Source organism: Falco naumanni, chromosome 6 (genome assembly GCF_017639655.2).
Source record: "Falco naumanni isolate bFalNau1 chromosome 6, bFalNau1.pat, whole genome shotgun sequence".
Lineage (NCBI taxonomy): Eukaryota > Metazoa > Chordata > Aves > Falconiformes > Falconidae > Falco > Falco naumanni.
Genome location: NC_054059.1, coordinates 72,484,699 through 72,501,687, shown reverse-complemented (window position 1 = coordinate 72,501,687; position 16,989 = coordinate 72,484,699). Strand labels below are relative to the sequence as shown.

Sequence of the window (16,989 nt, the reverse complement as noted above, 5' to 3'; positions counted from 1 at the left end):
TGCAAACCCCAATTTTACGGCTCTTTGCAGGTGCTGACAGCTCCCGAGTGCCACCACAGGGACCCACCTACACCAAGGGTCCCACAATAACTTATTCATGTTCAGCACCAGGAGTTTAATTGCCTTCCCATCACAAAATACCTCATTTTGAAGTGGTCTGCATACCACAGGGGGTGTATGCATGCCACAGTTTGGGAACCTCTGCTCTAAAGAACAAAAGCCATCAGATGCCTGTCATCAGAGCTACTTGTCAATGACGCAGAGACTGCTGGAGCCAAGCCTCTTGAGGTTTGCTGGCAAATTCAAGGAAAGTTGCACCCAATTTAATAAATCCACATATACAACCAGAGCAGTCGAGTGCACCAGGTACTTGAGAATAACCTGTCAAGTGCCTTTTACCTTTCACTAACACCCTGTTACTTGGGCAAATTATCCAATTGCTGTGATTCAGTTTTATTCACCTGAAAAAATGAGCGCAAAAATCAGAATAATATTTCTTTGTCTCGCAGGAGCATTACAAAAAGTAGCCAATACGTGTGCGATGCTCCATTCATATCAAAAACGAATTTCAGAAAGCAGCTTATCATCTAAAAACATTAGAAGAAAATTAGGTTGCAAAAATCAAGCACTAAAAATTATAGAGTAACAGATTTATGATCATCTGTGCAACCTTAATCCGTTCCACTTTGTTAGTCCAACCCATACAATGAATAAGTCAGAGAATCTATGGAAAAATATCATCCGGCTACAAAATTATAATTACAGTTGCATCTGTTTTTCCTAACTTTTGAATGTTCAGCTTTACAAATTAAATAGCTTTTAGATTTAATGGAACTTCCCAGGTTTTGGTTCTAATTGGCAATATCAAATTGTACTTTTTTTGATATGCTGTACTGAAATATATTTCATCCACCACAGTATCAGAAAACTATATTAAATGATCACATTATGTCACATGGAAACAGACTTAATTCATAGAATTTAGGTACTTTATTTTTCCATTTTCACTGCACTTGAAAAATAGATTAAGTGTATTTACCAGATAGATATTTTCCATACAGCAAGCTTTGTATATACAATATTGATTCCGTTTCCAACAACAAAAGCGTAAAATCAGGCTAAATGCTATTTTCAATGGCATTTTTGAATTCATTAAAGCTTTTTTTTTCTCATTTATTTTGGACCTTCAAAGGGATTATCACTATTGCATCTTCAACAACATAGAACTTCATGCCAACTCTGTCAAGAGTGAGTAAACTGTTTTAAAGGTTAAGGACATAACTATTAATCTAGCTGTCAGAGGTGCTGGGATCCCACAACTTCCACTGTGCCATCAGTGGCTACTCCACACTGAAGACAATCTGATTACACTAAAATATGCATCTGGGAATGCAATTTCAGACATCGAGGGAAAATTCACATCAAAGTTTTTTCACAAAAGGCACTTAAAAACAAACTCTAGAGAAAAATATTTGCTTGGACAATAGGATACAGTTGAAAGAGTACCAAGAAAGCTTGCAAACAGTAGAAATACAAAGCATATTCTAAACCACTGGATTTTCATCACCTTAATTTAAAAGAAAGCATAGAGCTACATGCTGCCAAAAGCAGAGCTGATTTCAGTCCTTATTCCTAGCCTGTGAGTCAGAGGCCCGCATAATGTGGTGTTTTACCTGATCCTTCACCAGCAGCTCTCACTTATTCCATAAACCAACATTCTTAAAATGACATTTGGAGACACGAACGGAGGTATTTTACACATCAGTTCCATTCCAAGAAATTCTAACTATTCATACAATAGCAAATTAGGCTTCACACTAATTACATTTCAATACACATAGGGACGTTGTGCTCAACTTTACAGTAAGTTGAGATATAAGCACGTTGTAAACACTGAAGTTTCATATCCTTAACGATACTGTGCATGCAATATTTTGTTATTAAATTTGAACTTACAAGTTATATAAGAACACAGCATAATCTGTTGGGTTCTGCTATAAATGTTTCCACTACTAATGTTTCCAGAAGGGCCAGTTACCATTCCTTCAATCCTAACGCAGCATCTCCTATCATTAAAAAATACTCATCAGGAATTCACCTTTCAGCTGAGCACCATTTGCAACTGGAGCATGGAAGAAAGTCTGGTGAACTCATCCTGCCAAGCTTCCCTGCTAAAACTCTGCTTGGAAATCTGTGCTCAGGAAAAAAAAGAAAATGGGTAGCACAAATGCCAGCTGTTTACAGAACTAGCGGGAAGACCCAGAACTCATCTAGTGTAAAACTGTCTACAACAGGTTTAAGTCTAGCTAATTGTTTATTTTTGTGCACAGATTTTCCAGTATGATTTAAAATAACTGGTCACAAGCAAGTACCAAAATCCTTTTCAGGTTAGCCAAACTTCTGTAAAAAACAAACAAACAAAAAGACCCCAAACAAAAACTTCAAAGACAGAGGCTAACTAGCACTTCCACTAAATAGTTCATCTCCCATTAAAAGTTCATCTCCCAACTTACTCCAGATCCCTGAAGTATGTTGGTGAAACTGGGTAGAAAGCCTCAGATAAAGAGCAAAATACAGGCTCTGGGGGAGAGGAGAAGAGAGGGAGGATAGGTAGCAAGCACCCTATTCACAAGACCTAAGAAGAAATAGAAGTTAAGCAGTGTAAGCTGCAAGATTTCTTGTACAATTTACATATGAATATGATTTAATGGTCTGAGAAGTTCAGGGCTTTTCTTTCCTATTTCTTCAATCCGGGAATTATACAATGTTAACAGAAAAGGAAAAATAAAAAAGAAAAAGATTTCGTTTTCATTGTTAAACTCTCAGTGCAGTTTTACTGAATGATTAGAATATCTCCTTTTATTATTTTTTTTTCTTTTAATTATTGAAACAGCAAACACTAATCTGAAACCTTCTGGACAGGGGATCACCATGCCTGTGGTTGGAGTCTCTCTCCCCCCCCGAGGCCATTCTTTCCAAAGACAGTATATGCTGTATACAAGAGAAAACACTAACATTAGGTGTATAACTTTATCAACACCTAACCATTCCGATATGTGTGATATCATTTAACATCATTTGATCCCACAGTAGTGTTATGATCTAAACTTATCCCCCCATTCACAATCAGGATCTGAATTCCACATATGTGGGAAAGCTACTGATTTGTTTGGGTTTTAAACAGTTCCTCATTCATAATTTCAGCATATTAATACAAGAAACAAGCCTACTTCTTGCCTTGCCTGGCATAGTGCCTTATTTTTGAAGTCTTCACACTCTGAAAATCCAGAAAAATGAGACCCTTGAGATTTCAGATGTCACGTTAAAAAAAAAGGGGGGGGGGGGGGGAATTAAGCCAAAGAAATACTGTTTTGATCTTGTTTCATAGCATATTCCATGGTAGATAATTAAAAATAAACACAAAATAAACATAAATAGCTAAAAACAGAAATTGTGGGATCACCCTTGGCTGTTTAAAACAGGATCTAATGCTTAAGGATCCTTTCCCTCTGCAGAAAAATGCAAACACATCTAAGAACTTTAAGAAGCTGACAATTTGTGGATCCTTAGAGCAAAATATGGCTACTGTAGAGTTCGCTAACCAAGGCAAGCCATCAAACTATTGACTTATATATTCACTGTGCTGTTTTCCTTTCCTTGATCACCTTCCTGTAACTCACCAACTTGCACCAACTTCACTAAATCAGGGCAAATCTCTGCACAGACATACGCTGGTTTAAACACGATGGCCAGGATAGCTTGCCTCAGCTTACAGAACTTAATAAATCAGTAAGCAGGTTTAAACAGATTTCAGAATATCTATGTGCAGATTTACCTAAGTTGGTTAACAAATGTATGTAGTTTAGGCCACGCAACCCTCTCCCTCGCACCCGAGCACTCGGGTGAGGATTCTCGCTGCAAGGTCTGCACACAAAACCCCATCCTCGCTTTTTCCCCACTCACCCAAGGACATCTAAGGGAAACGTCCTGCTGCTCCTCGTGCCAAGACTCGCGGAGTCGCTTCCCAGTCAACTGGGTCAACCACACAAGAACCTACCCATCTTTTCAGGGGAAACAGTAGGAACAGTATTGCAGGATTATCAGCGCAGAAGCTATTTAGCCTGCGTTTTCCCTGCGGAGTGTACTGGCACTAGCCCAAAGCCAAGCGAAGCCTAGTTTCTAACCTACATTGCCAGACAGGTAAATTAGTTCGGGCTTAAAGAACCTCCAAACAAGTTCAGCGGTTTCTTCCTTCCTAAGTGACAGGAGCCCAGGTAAAGAGCATGGTGCCGATACCTCCCTTACACCTAGACCAGACCTCCAAGTGCTTTAAAATCTGTCCCACAGCAAAGCCACAACATTTCAACTGGTCAACTTTACATGGAGATGCTGCCGTAGTGGTAAAAACCTGTTCTGCATTGCCTCGACTCACATGTGCTGGGCTAGGTATGCAAAGTGTTGAAGCTGTTTACAAGCAAGCCATAATTTTCAATATTGCAGCTACAGGCAAACATCCTATTCCAGATCCTGCTGCACCAGGTCAAGAGGGTGAAGCTCCTGGCTGTTCTCAAACCAATCAGCAGTGCTACTCCTGCGAATCCTCCCTCGCCCACCATGGCTCCAATGGGCTGGATCAGCCCTGACAGCGGGGAGGCAGGCGGAGGGCTCAGCCCAGCATCAGCAACATGACAGCAGGCAGTTACCTCCCAAAAGACCATAAAGCACTGGCTCGCTGTAACGGTATTAAAAACCAACCAACCAAACAAAAAATCTCCATATTTAGGCTGCTAATATGCTGTAACTATCAACTCTCCTGCTGCCCACCACCATCCAGCCGCTACCCCATCACAACTCCGCTTCTCTACCTCTTTAGGTTTATGCTGGAAGTTTTTGGAAGCAGAGTCCACTTTTGCTTCATTTTCGCATCACTCCTACCCCACTGCAAAGCCGGTCTGTGTCTGGGGTTCCTGGATGCTGCAATAATACAAATAACATAGAACCGCCAATAAAAATTGCTTCTTTCTATCTGCCAGCAATTAAAGCTCCTATGTAGGGGCGGTGGCCACATGCTGCAGGGTATTACACACCGTGTTGGCCTTTCAGGAATACCTGGTTAAAATATTTACCTGTTTGTCCAAGCCCTTCCTGCTTAAAACTCTGTCTTTAAAGGCAGAATCTAACTTTAAGAACTTTTTTTTTTATTCCTCTTCTTTGATCAGGGAGATAAGAACCACGCTTCAAAGAAACACAGTCAACCAAGCAAAACAAGAATAACTCGTCATATAAATAGTTTCCTTATACAAAATACACTGTTTTTCAACTGGCAAACTATTTATGCAGGAGACGTGATATTTTTAGTAGTAGCACACACACCTTCATTTCTGACAACTCCTGCAAAGTCTCATGCAAATTACCCCCCTCAGATTAGCAGGCAACAAGGTGCTGATCTCCAGCAGCTCTGTTCCTTGAAAATACGCTTATATAATTAAGCCTAATAATCCTGAAGGCTTCAAATATTTGTAACTGCCCCCCCAACAACCATGCCAAGAGACCCAAGTCAACAGAGGGCACATGTTCCCCAACGCAGACTTTTACGTGAGGATGACAGTGATACTGCTCCAATAAACCTACAGTGGAAGTGTATGACTAATTGTATGAATTAGTCATGCAGTTGTGAGCATGTGTCGTAGCATTATCAGAGGGCAAGGCTCCGGGAAAACATGCACGCTAAAAATCAAAGTCAGCCCGCAGTGAATAAGAAGGCAAGGCCTGCCTTCTGAAGAGCCAAACCCCCCGCTCTCCTCTCAGGAAACCTATTTGTTTTGGAAGCAAGGATTTGCGCTGCCATATTGTTTGGCAACATGTTTCAAACAACAGATACCCATCTTGAGCAAATAAGTTGAGATTTAACATTTCATCATGCCCATCGGCTTTGAGCCAGGTGCAGTATTGCCAAAGTTACTACTGTTTATTATCTACCATCAAGAGCTGTTTGTCCCCTTAAGTGGCAACTTGAACTTTAATCATTTTCACAAAACAGCTCTGCAAAGCTGCGGATACTACACCGCTTCCCAAGCCTCTCTGCAAATCTGTGGCTTTGCATCCATCTTCTCCCGGTTTCTCTCCCTGCTGCTCTGCCAGAGGCCTAGGTATACAGCTACAGATGCACACATATCACGTGAATTTCCGTGTTTGAGGTGCATTTTTTACTTTCTCTTGTATTAGAAAGCTGATGGACACAGCATAAAGAGTTCAGAACCCACACATCTTTGCTGAAAGATTCTGCAGGCAGAAGATCGCAACCTCTAAACTGCAGCGGGACAGCGCATTTCAAGAAAAGTAAACGAAGCATCTTTTTTGTTCATATAGATTTACCATCTCTTGCTACTTGAACTCACCAGGAATATTATTCCTTATATATATATTTTCATATATATATCTATATACACACACATGCAAATTTTATGCACACACACATATATATGTATATCCTGCCAGCCCACATAAACCCGGTCTTTTTCTTTTTTTCCCCTCAGTCTAAACCTGCAACACGAAGACTACAAGCCACGAGACAGGGTGAAGAACACACAAGCACCACCCACACAAGTCCAAATTTCCAGTTTTAATATACTTTGCTGTGTCACTCTTTTTTTTTTTTTTTTTTTTTTTTTTTTTTTTTTTTTTTTTTGCTATGCCATACTGGGGTAGTAAAATTGATAGCTACCGTACGCTGATCGAGCTTCCAGTGGAAGCCGGCAGCAGCCCCAGACGGCGCTCCACACCTTTTCACCTTTGCAAACAGAGTCTTTTGGGTGCAAAAAATAATAATAATAATAATCAGGAGATCATCACCCAACGCGCGACCCAGTTCTCAGCCACCGAAAGGTCAAAACGCACCTAGGAAACTGGAGGGCTTGAGCGTGTCTAGCGTCTAGCAACCCACATCGGAAGGAAACAGCCTTTTTGCAAGAGATTTTTCTCCCAGGAAATGTCATGTTCCAGCGGCGGGAGCCCCCCCCAGCTGCACAAACCGGGGCTACCGCTCGCATCGGCACCAGGTACTCGGGATCACTGGCAGCCTGCTGCTGCTCCATGTCTCCCAGAGAGAAACAAGCAAATTCAGGACAAGCCCGCGGCTAGGAGCGGCCAGCCTGGACACCAGCCCCCCGCAGAGCCCGCACCCCACCCCCCCCCAGCCTGGAAGCCCAGGCACCCCCGGGGGGCCCGCTGCCCCCGCAGCCCCCCAGCCCCGGTACCTCACGGCGGCCACCGGCTCCCGCCGTTGCCTCGGCGCTGAACTTCACCGCCTGCGCTGACAGCCGGGACCGCCCCGCCGGGCTTGGGGGGGCTGCTTCGGGGGGCACACCGGCGCCCACGGCGGGGCGGGGGACACACGCACACACAGGCGCGATGCCACCGGCAGACAAAGAGCTGTCACCTAAAACGCCACCGAACGAAGCGTCCTCCCGGCCCGGGGGGTGTGCGGGCCCCCGCAGGCCCGGCCGCGGCGCCGCTGCCTCCCCTCAGCCATCTTCCAGCCGGGAAGGGGCTGGGGCGGGGGGCGAGGAGGGAAACTGCTCTCTCACTTTTTTAATCAACTTTAGGTTAATAAGAAGAAGGGGTGGGGGGGGTACCGAGGGGGGGCGGGCTGGGATTCAGCCGCCCCGAGGCGGGAGGGGCTCCGCCGCGCAGGGTCTCCCGGGGCGGCCCTCCTCAGCCCCCCGTGAGGGAAGGAGGGCGGGCGAGGGGCGAGGGGGAGGCCGCGGCGCCCCTCCGCGCTCCGCCCGCCGCCATGGCAGCCCGGGGCGGGGGGCCGGCCCGGCCCCCGTCCCCCCTCCGCCCCCGCCGTGACAGCTGCGCCTCCCCGCAGGCCGGGGGGCTGCGGCGGGCGGCGGGGGCCGGGGGCGGCGTGCCGGCCCCGCCAGACACACCCCCGCCCTGCGCGGCGGGGAGCGGGGCGCCCCCGGCCGGCCTCCCCCCCGCGCCCGCTCGCTCGCCCGCCCCGCCGCCAGCTGCGGCGCGGCCGGGCGCCACTCACCTGCCGCCGCTGCCTGGGTGACAGCCGCCTCCCCCCGCCGGGGCTGAGGCCGCGCAGCTCAACGGGCAACGCGACAGCGACTCCCCCGGCCAGGCGGCGGGGGCGGCCCCGGGGGGGCTGCCGGCTCGCAGCAGCCCCCGCCGCGATCCTGGTGACCGGAGCGGTGGCGGCGGCGGGCGCTGCTGGGGGCCCCGGTTCCCGCTGCGCGGCTCCCGGGCACCCGGGGCCCCTTGCCTGGGCGGCGCGGCGCGGCTGCGGGGCTCCGGCTCGCTCGCCGCTCTCCCTCCCGGCGGGACGGGGCGGAGCTGGGCACGGAGGACGAGGGGGGCGGTGTCGGAGGAGGCCGCCGCGGCCCGGCCCGGGTCCCTCCTCCTCCCTCAGCCGCCGCCGGCCGCCATCTTCCCTCCCCCACCCCCCCCCCCACCGGCGGCCTCTCGCCGCGGCCCGGCCCGAGCGGCGGCAGCGCGGGGCAGAGGCGCAGGGGAGGCCGTGGCCCCTCCGCCGCGGCCCCTCCGCCGCCGGCCCGCGGGCAGGGGCCGGCGGGCGCCATCTTGGAGGCAGAAGGGGCGGCCGGGGCCTGCCCGCCGCGGCCTGGGGGGCTGGGACAGCGCCGTACCCCGGCGGGGAGCCCCGGGGGGGCCCCGGCGCCATCACCCCGGCCCCACGGCGGCCTCGGGCCTGCCCTCCCCACGCCTCGCACCTCCCCGGGCACCCCGCGGGCCAGGCGCGCCTGTCGGGGCAGGCCCCGGCAACCAGTGCCCCGAGGTGAAGAGGCCGCGGCAGGGCTCCCGGAGCCCCCAGGAGCTGCTGCCCTGGGGGGGGGAGGCTGCCTGTGCTCGAGGTACCTGTCAGGTTTTGTTTCCCACTGGCCTTCCCTGGCGAGGCTTCAAAGACGACTTAGAGGCCTTCATCTTGCGGGAGCGTTGTTCTCCATCTGGGCATCAAAAGGGCAGCCATGTGCTTTGGGAACAGCTGGGAAGACCAAAACGAAGTTCAGTAAGCAGGATGGGGTGAGAGATGATCCCACGCAGATCTCGACCCACCGTGCGGTCTCCTCGCTGTCATTTTTGGGCTATTTCCACGCAAAGCTGCTGTGCATGGAACTGTCATAATTGCTCCGTCAACTATTTTATCACATTCAGGTTGTGTCTGGTTACAATATTTGTCCTCTCTGTGGAACTGTGAAATCCCCAAACACCTCATGTGTCATGAGGCAAAACAGCTCAATGGGTTGAACAGTTAAAATAAACCAGAGCTTCAGGTGGCTTGTTTTCCTCCACGGGGGCTCTTTATTCCTCAGGGCCTTGAGAATGCCTGTGCTACAACAAAACAAGTTGGCCTTAAAAGGCCCAGTCAAACACACAAAAAATGGCAAAACCATCCAGTGTGGTCACCCATGCTGTCATCCAATCTGGATTTTTGTCCTCGGAAGCCTGCACCTTGCTTAGGGGGCCATGGTTACCCTCTGAGGTCCTTTGCTTCCCAGAAAAAGCCTGTGCAAGCTGCATTTCATAACTGCCTCCTTATCTCTGGAGCACCTGTGGAGGGAATGGGTAGGATAAGCCAGAGTTAACCCTTTGGCAGGTAAAGGACCAGGGAATTGCGATTGCAGGCTTATTAGTTGTTTTCTGTCATTTTGGGAATCAGTAATACTCATCCCAACCTGGCTAACTGTAGGTGCGTTTGTATAGAAAATGCTGCATGTCTTGCCTATCTTGAACTAGACAAATAGTAAACTGTTTTTTAGGAGAATTTCAGGCCTGTGTGTGTGAACAAAAGCATCCAAACAAGCCAGGAAGCGGTGGAGAAACAAGACGGTGGACAGCAGCAACCTGAGATCATGTACCCGCAACGAATCCTCTGCTGCAAAACTCACGCTGTCCACAAGGTAACGAAGGAATGCTTCTGATTCTCCTTTAATTGCATTCTTGGTAGGGGCTGAGGCAACATTAACAGCCACTGCATGCTGCTGCATGACCCTTCGTTGCAACACATCTAGGTGGAAGTGCTAATAGATACCTTCTGGTCCTGTTCCCTTCATGACAGCAGCTAGGGAAGGAAGCTGTGTAAAAGTCCCTGAGTCTTCCTGAGCTGCCAGCTCTCCACTGCCTCTGCAGGCTATGCCCACTTTGCTTTCATTCAAGCAGAAAATGCTCAGCCTTCGCGACTAGTACCGAGCTTGATGTTAGAATATTTCCCCTCTGTGAATTCCTCACGAGAAAATAATATATGAGCTAATCTCAGGCAGTAGGGACATTGTAAGTTTTCAGTGATATTAGCACTGAGAAGCATAAACCATTTTTATTAGTTTAGTCTGCAAGTTCACGTCTAAATGGAATGCAGAGATAAACAATGCCAGTTTTAAGTACATTACAGAGCTGTCAAGATTTGACAGTTTAAATGAATTAGACTTCAAAACATATTATGAACAAGATTAAATGTCTTATTGAAATACACAGGAAATAAAAAGGAAATCATCAGCAAAATTAAATTATTTCAAAACTTCCCAGAATTAAATCCAAAACAAAGGCCTCTCCCACCAGGTAAGTGATAACATGGTGGGTGAGACTTTATCTGGGGCAGCTCTATTTTCCAACGTACCTCACGGGACAGATAATTCACTGTTGTTAGATCTTTTTAGCCTGAGCACTTTGTAAAACAAGAGGATATGATTATCTTCATTTTATATATACAAAGAAGTGTTTAAAAGGTTTAAGTAGAGGTCAAGCAACAAACGAGCTATGGAATTGCCAACCAAAACAGCACTGAGGTATCATGGTTGTCCTGTTCCCTGCCATAAGCCCTCTGTTTGATGCTGTCACCTGTAGCCTATTTTTCTGTACAACTTACTTGGGCTAAAGGCCATTTTCAGGCTTTATTTCATTTTATGAAGCAGCCTATTTTAAGGGTTTCTTGCAAGCCACAAGTAGCCTCAGTACAGTTGTTAATCTAAGAAGGCAAATTTAACAGTATGGAGTTCTGTAAAGCTTCTTGGCCAAACTCAGTACTGTAAATAAGTAAGAAATAATTTCTTTGATTATAGTATTGCCTCCACTTAGTATGAATTAAAGCTGAATACAGGCTTGACTGCTTCAGGCTGCGTTCCTCTGTTACTACCAACTTGTTTATCCTCTAAAAAAAGCGAGAGAAGTATTAAGATTGATCTAAATAGGGGATTGAATAGGAATGCCAGGTGTGGGAGCACTGGGAGGAGCAAATGGTAGAAGGGTACAAGAACGGCATTTGATGATGGCATCTGGACTAGCAGGTCGCTAGGATTGTGGCATGTGTCTGCCTGTATGGAGCCAGTCTATCTGTGAGCAGCCAGGGAACTGGAGAAAGAAGGTCCCTCCGGAGAGGGAAACAGCACTATCAGCTGCTACAACAGCTAAAAGCCAGCACCTGAAAGAATCAAGATCTGAGGATGAACATCGCTTGTCCTCTAGCTCATCTTGAGACAGAGCAATGGACACAAGCACTATGTCACCTGAAGGTACTACCTGGACACTATGTGGGGCTTCTGAGCACGAATGAAAATATGACTGAGATCAGCTTTAATTTTCTTCTGCCTCCTCAAGTCTCAGGCATGCTGTGCTGTTGCCAAGTTGTGCCATCGTTTCCTGTGTGACAGTCTTTTTACTAGTGCTCAAGACCACCAGAAGTTTGGGGTTTTATGCAGCAGAGGGTGTATTTCACTATAGAAAAAAAAAAAAAAGATTCCAAGCTGAGAGCAGGACGCTTTTAACACACAGGTTGAACACCTCCTCCGAACCTCTTACATTTACAACTTTGCAAACACGCCTTGACTGAAATTAATGCACAACCCCATTAAGGTTAATGAGTTGTTTCGCGTTCAGACACCTACTTAGCCCATACCGGTTTGTGCGAGCACCTTGGCCTCGCTGCAGACTGCGGGGCTCGGAAGAGAGCGGCTGCACGCCTGGGAGGAAATGCTTCCCCAGGATGGTTGTTGGAGGCAGCGCCTGCTCCCAGCACCACTCGGGGAAGCCTTAATGAAAAGCAGCTCATCAGCAGTTACGTAACCTAATGATAATCCGGCTCAGGCCGGGCAATACTTAAAGCCACAGCGTCTTTCTAACGTGACCTATTTTATGCTCGATGCAAGGGTAAAAGTATGTGGTTTGTAACTTTGCTGGGTCTTTTACGGCAGAGTTATTGCCTGTCAGTAGAAAAGCCCCCTGCGCACGTTTCTTCTGCTTTCCTGGCTGCAGAGCAAACACTTCGGATTTGTCAGTGGCTTTTTATGGTATCGGCTCCAAGCTCAGGCACAGCAGAGAGCAAATTGTAAACAATTAAAAGGAAAACACTTAATGTCCTGCAGGAAACGCAGCATACTTGAAGTTCAGCTCCAGAAGCTGCAGAGGGTCCGGGGGTATGTTACAAAGCAGTTCTGATGCCATGTTGAACCACACAGAAAGCTTTTGTGTTTTTATTAGACCTCAGAGAACAAAAATGTATGTTTCTACGTTCCAGGGTCATATTTACATTTGACTGAAGAAATTCATTAAGATGGCACTGGTATAAGTCAGACTTGTACAACTGGCCAGCCCCCTGTAATATTTTTTTTTCCCCTCTCAATCTGCAGAAGTATCAACAAGAGATTAAACCCAGAGATGTTGATTCAGACCTCAGCATTTAATCTGACCACAGATGGTGTCAAAAGAGGGACAGCCATACAAAATAGCAACAGATTTTTTTCCTAAACCATCGGGGTTTTTGTTTAATACAGATAGAGGACAAGTGGCCAAATTTAAAATACAGAGGAAATCTCAGTTTCCTACAGTTCCTCTCCTAGAGAGCTTTGAAGCATTATTAGTGGGCTGATTTCTGTCAATGATTAATAATGTGTTTGTATTTATGTACTTAAGTTATTATTGTTACTGTTATTAATGCCTATCTTTCCTGGGATAAATGTTTCATTCCTTATAACACTGGACAAGTTAATGACACAGCTGGTTGCAAAAAGGAGGTTGTGGTATTGTGCTAATGGTAAGAAATACTGCCTGTTACACATAGGTATACTCATTTTGGATGACACTTATGTTTACCCAGAACCCCTGTTGTTTTCAAATCGGTGATGCCAAGCTTTATATTTACTGCCACAAGGGATACCAGTTTTTGCAAAATATACTACCATGCATGGTACTTACTGCCGATGGATTCCTAGAGCAGATCATGTGGATCTGCTGATCTCCTATGGGTTGAAAAAGTTGCTTAAGCTAATTCAGAGCGTTTTTTAAAAGCTGATTTTTAATGCCCAACATTATGGCACTTCAGGTGCGAAATTAAATTACTTCTAAAAAGGTTTACAAAACTTCATGTTGGTAGAAATATTTCATGACATTTAAAGGCAATAATAATAACAACTTTAAAAATTGTGGTGATCATGTTTGTTGGCTGTTGAAATATCTTCCTGTGGAGACTGCAACCAAAACACTGCTGCATTGTCCTAGCATTTAAGAAACAGAAAGTGGAACTGAATGTAGATTATTAAAATAGTGTGGCTGATTATAAACTCTAAAGGGAGATCATGTAACCTCATTTCCTTATCTCATCTGAGCAAAAGGCTAAAAAAAGGGGGGTGGGGAAATACACTTTTTCAGTTTTAGTCATCTAAGCACAGAAGTAAAATATATTTTTAAATGCATTTAAATATGCTTCAGAGCCCCTCAAAGTGGACTTGTTAAATCAGATGCAAAGGAGTTGTTCTAGATGATTAAGGGGTAAGAGATAAGGGTTAAACAGCTCCTTTCAGCCAGTACCAAGCCCTTGCACAGGTCAGCTGTGCTGGGTCAGATCATGTCGGTATCAGTGCCTGTGTTCGCCCCTATCTGCGATTCACCCCTGCTGGTAATGTGCTTGGCTAATGGGATAATACTGAATATAGAAGAAAGGAGTATTTTCTCATTTTTTCCTGACCCTATTTTTTTGTTGTTGCCTTTTAGGTGGCCTATGTAAAAAAGAATTGATTGTTTCAGTCTGTTGGTAAGTGAAATGGTAACTCCCATCAGAGTTGGTATAACTTGTCCTTTTTTGGCAATCACACCGGAGAGACGAGTGCTGCATAGGGAATAAAGCAGAGCTATTCTCTAACCCTAGAGAGATGATCCCACTGAGAACCCCCTCTATTTACTCATCTGCACTTAAAGACTGTCAGTTTTATTCAGATATCTAGTCCGTCTGTGAAATACTTTTCCTTAACCTACTTTTAATGCCTTTGAAGTATCATCTGCTTCAATAGTTTGAAGAGCACTAAAGCCCTCATGCAGCCAATAGGCACTTAAGTGCTTACTTTTAAACCCGTGAGTAGTTCTGTGAGGTGCAGAAGACCTGCTGCTGTTAGACAGACCTGTCAGTCCATCTACTTCACTCCGTTGTTTCTGACAGCGCATAACACCAGATTCCTGCTCCTACACCTCATCTCCACCTCCCTTCCCACCAGTGCGCTAGGAAGAGGAGAAGGCAGCTGATGCTACCACAACTTCCCCACTAACTGGGGATCTTGGCTTTCCACAGGTACCACCACCGGTGCTGACCCCACCACAGCAATCACCAGGTTTGTGTTGTGTCTGTCCCTGTCAGTAGAGGTTTAACACAAAATCTTTCCCCTTGCCTAACCATTAGGAGCTGCGCTAATGAAGCACAAGGTAGAAGAAAAAACATTTTTTCCAAAAAACCTTGTTGGCCTCTGCTACGGGGGTCCTGGGTATCTTCTTATCCTTAAAAATGCCTCAGCCTACCTGGGGTCTGCAAAGCTCCTGGCCTCTGCGAAATGTAGGTCCTTAGTTGTACCAGAGACCCCTGCAGAGGCAGGTGCGTTAACCTGGATAACAGATGCACCAGAAGTGATTAGAAATGCAAGAATAAAACAGGAGAAGCAGTCAAGGAGAGAAGAAAGAGGTAAAGGTGGTAATGCAGCGGTACAAAATGCAGGATAAACGTGAAGCAGTATTTGTAGTTAGAGGGTGAGTTCTTTATCATTTCAAATCAACAAAGTACAAAGGGAAGATGGGTACCCTTGTCACAACCGGAAATTTATAGATCATGAACAAAATTGTCTCCATTTTGTCCTCCACAGGTAGCACAGAAGAATGAAAAATCACCGAATATTGAATGTTGGTTTTCTCTGCTTTGGTTACTTTTCTTTCACCATTTGTGTGTGTTCAATAACTTTCCTTGCTGGTCAACAGCTATGGCTGAAGTCAGAAACGAGAAAGGAACTGGAGCAGAGCAAGGGCAGGGAAAAATTTAAAGCAATTCTGCCATCAAACATGAGCAACCCTGTTTCTGTCAGTGCAGGAGGTGCCTCCTCATATCAGTACTTGTAACCCCTTCCACAGCTTTGAAGATGACAGAAAGTTGTTGCAGCAGGTCACCGACATTGTTAACGCTTCAGGATGCAACAGTTTTTGAGTTCACAGAAGGTAAAATGTGGGGGTTAAAAATGGTATTAACCCAACTTGGAGAGGTTATCCTTGTTCCAACTGGTTGAAAATTAGTGTAAACGAATTGTAATGGAGTTTGGACATCTAAGTGACCTGAGACATGTGAATGGAGAATACTGCAGCCTAAGGTTAAACTGAATTTAAAATCCCAGAATGCAATGGTAACTGAAACCGGGAATGAGACATGTTTAGATCACGGCTTTCTCCTTTTGAAATCGGGCGTCCTTCCTGAGAAAAAGAAACCCATAGGTTTAACAATACAAGACTTCCCCTCAATAGCACCAAGGCAGCAGGGTGCCCCACTGTTGCATGGCAAAAAATATTTTGTGGGTTTTTTTCAAAAGCTAAAGTCCATAAAGGAAATATTTACAGCATGTACACGCGAATGGGTTGGGTGTAATGGTATACAACATCGTGGGAGACCTAAGTAGTACTGGTTTATGAGCTGAAAGGTTTTAACTCCTTCGGTACAGAAACTAACGAAGAACTGCCTAAATTTGGAGGTACCATGCATCACGTTCAATGACAGTGAATGTCAAATTTAGAAATCAAATGAAAATTAATGAAGTCATATTGGGATCATAAAACATGGACCAAAAACAACAGAAATGTGTGTGTTTGGGTTTTTTTTTACAAAAAACAGGACTAAAACTAGAGAATATTTTTAGCATTGCTACAGCTTGTTCCCAGATGCAACTGGTTGCTGTTGAGACTACTGAGAGCTTAGTAGGCTCTCTCAGCAACAACCTCTTACCACAAAAATACCCGCTACCATAAACTTACATCATGTAAAATCTGATAACCAAGTTGATATAAGTTCCAATCCTGGGAATGAAATGAGACCACATTATTAAGAGACGTGAGCTAAAGTATTACCCATACAAAAAAAGAACAACTGCCAGAAAAATTATGTCTGGGCAAACTGTGCACACATTTGACATGATTTACCAGTCACTATGGCTAGTCAATATTAAAGCTCAATAGTTTGGTGACAGTGTACTGACAGATTTAGAAATACACTGTGAAAATGGAATTAAATAGGTCTTACTAAATACAGTCTGAAAGATCTTGTGGTCCTGCTGAAGGAATAACTACTTGTGCGTGGCACCAGCTAGTAGTTAATGATTCTTGGACACATGACACAGGAGATGGGAGCTCTGTTTATGTTGTTTCTCTGTGTCCCCTTTGGTAGGGGTCACATCAAAGAGCTGACCCCCCACCCCAGAGTGAAATTTGTGCGTAATGTCTCTAATGTAGATCAAGAGGTAAAACACATGCAGTGTTCACCCTCTGGTACAGTCAAGACCGTCTAGTATGGGATCCCTTGAGTCAACTTACTACTGAGTTGCAACAAATACAGTGAGGAGCTAAAGCATTAGCAAACTGACAGTCAACAAGAAATCTTTCTGTGAAGTTAGTTTGAGAGTTGGTCCCCCCCAGCCATAGCTGCACTGCAGTTAGCATCCCGCAATCGTCCTATTTGGG

General features: G+C 45.8%; 1 protein-coding gene and 1 long non-coding RNA gene across 9 annotated transcripts in view; one reads left to right on the top strand and one right to left on the bottom strand.

Moving 5' to 3' along the window:
* Positions 1–8,333, bottom strand: part of NCOA1 (nuclear receptor coactivator 1) — a 179,517-nt gene extending 171,184 nt beyond the window's left edge. For 7 of the 8 annotated variants that reach the window (XM_040597984.1, XM_040597988.1, XM_040597989.1 and 4 more), the window contains exon 1: positions 8,039–8,333. The gene's annotated coding sequence lies outside the window, so the exon portion shown is untranslated. Of the gene's footprint in view, positions 1–7,256; positions 7,877–8,038 lie in introns of those variants that run through there. The other variant, XM_040597983.1, reaches the window with a different exon arrangement.
* A 1,456-nt stretch (positions 8,334–9,789) lies between these two features.
* LOC121090367 lies at positions 9,790–16,099 on the top strand. Its single transcript, XR_005828532.1, has 4 exons — positions 9,790–9,926; positions 14,005–14,044; positions 14,576–14,615; positions 15,138–16,099. It is a non-coding gene; the product is annotated as an uncharacterized LOC121090367 (long non-coding RNA).
* Positions 16,100–16,989: the final 890 nt, after the last annotated feature.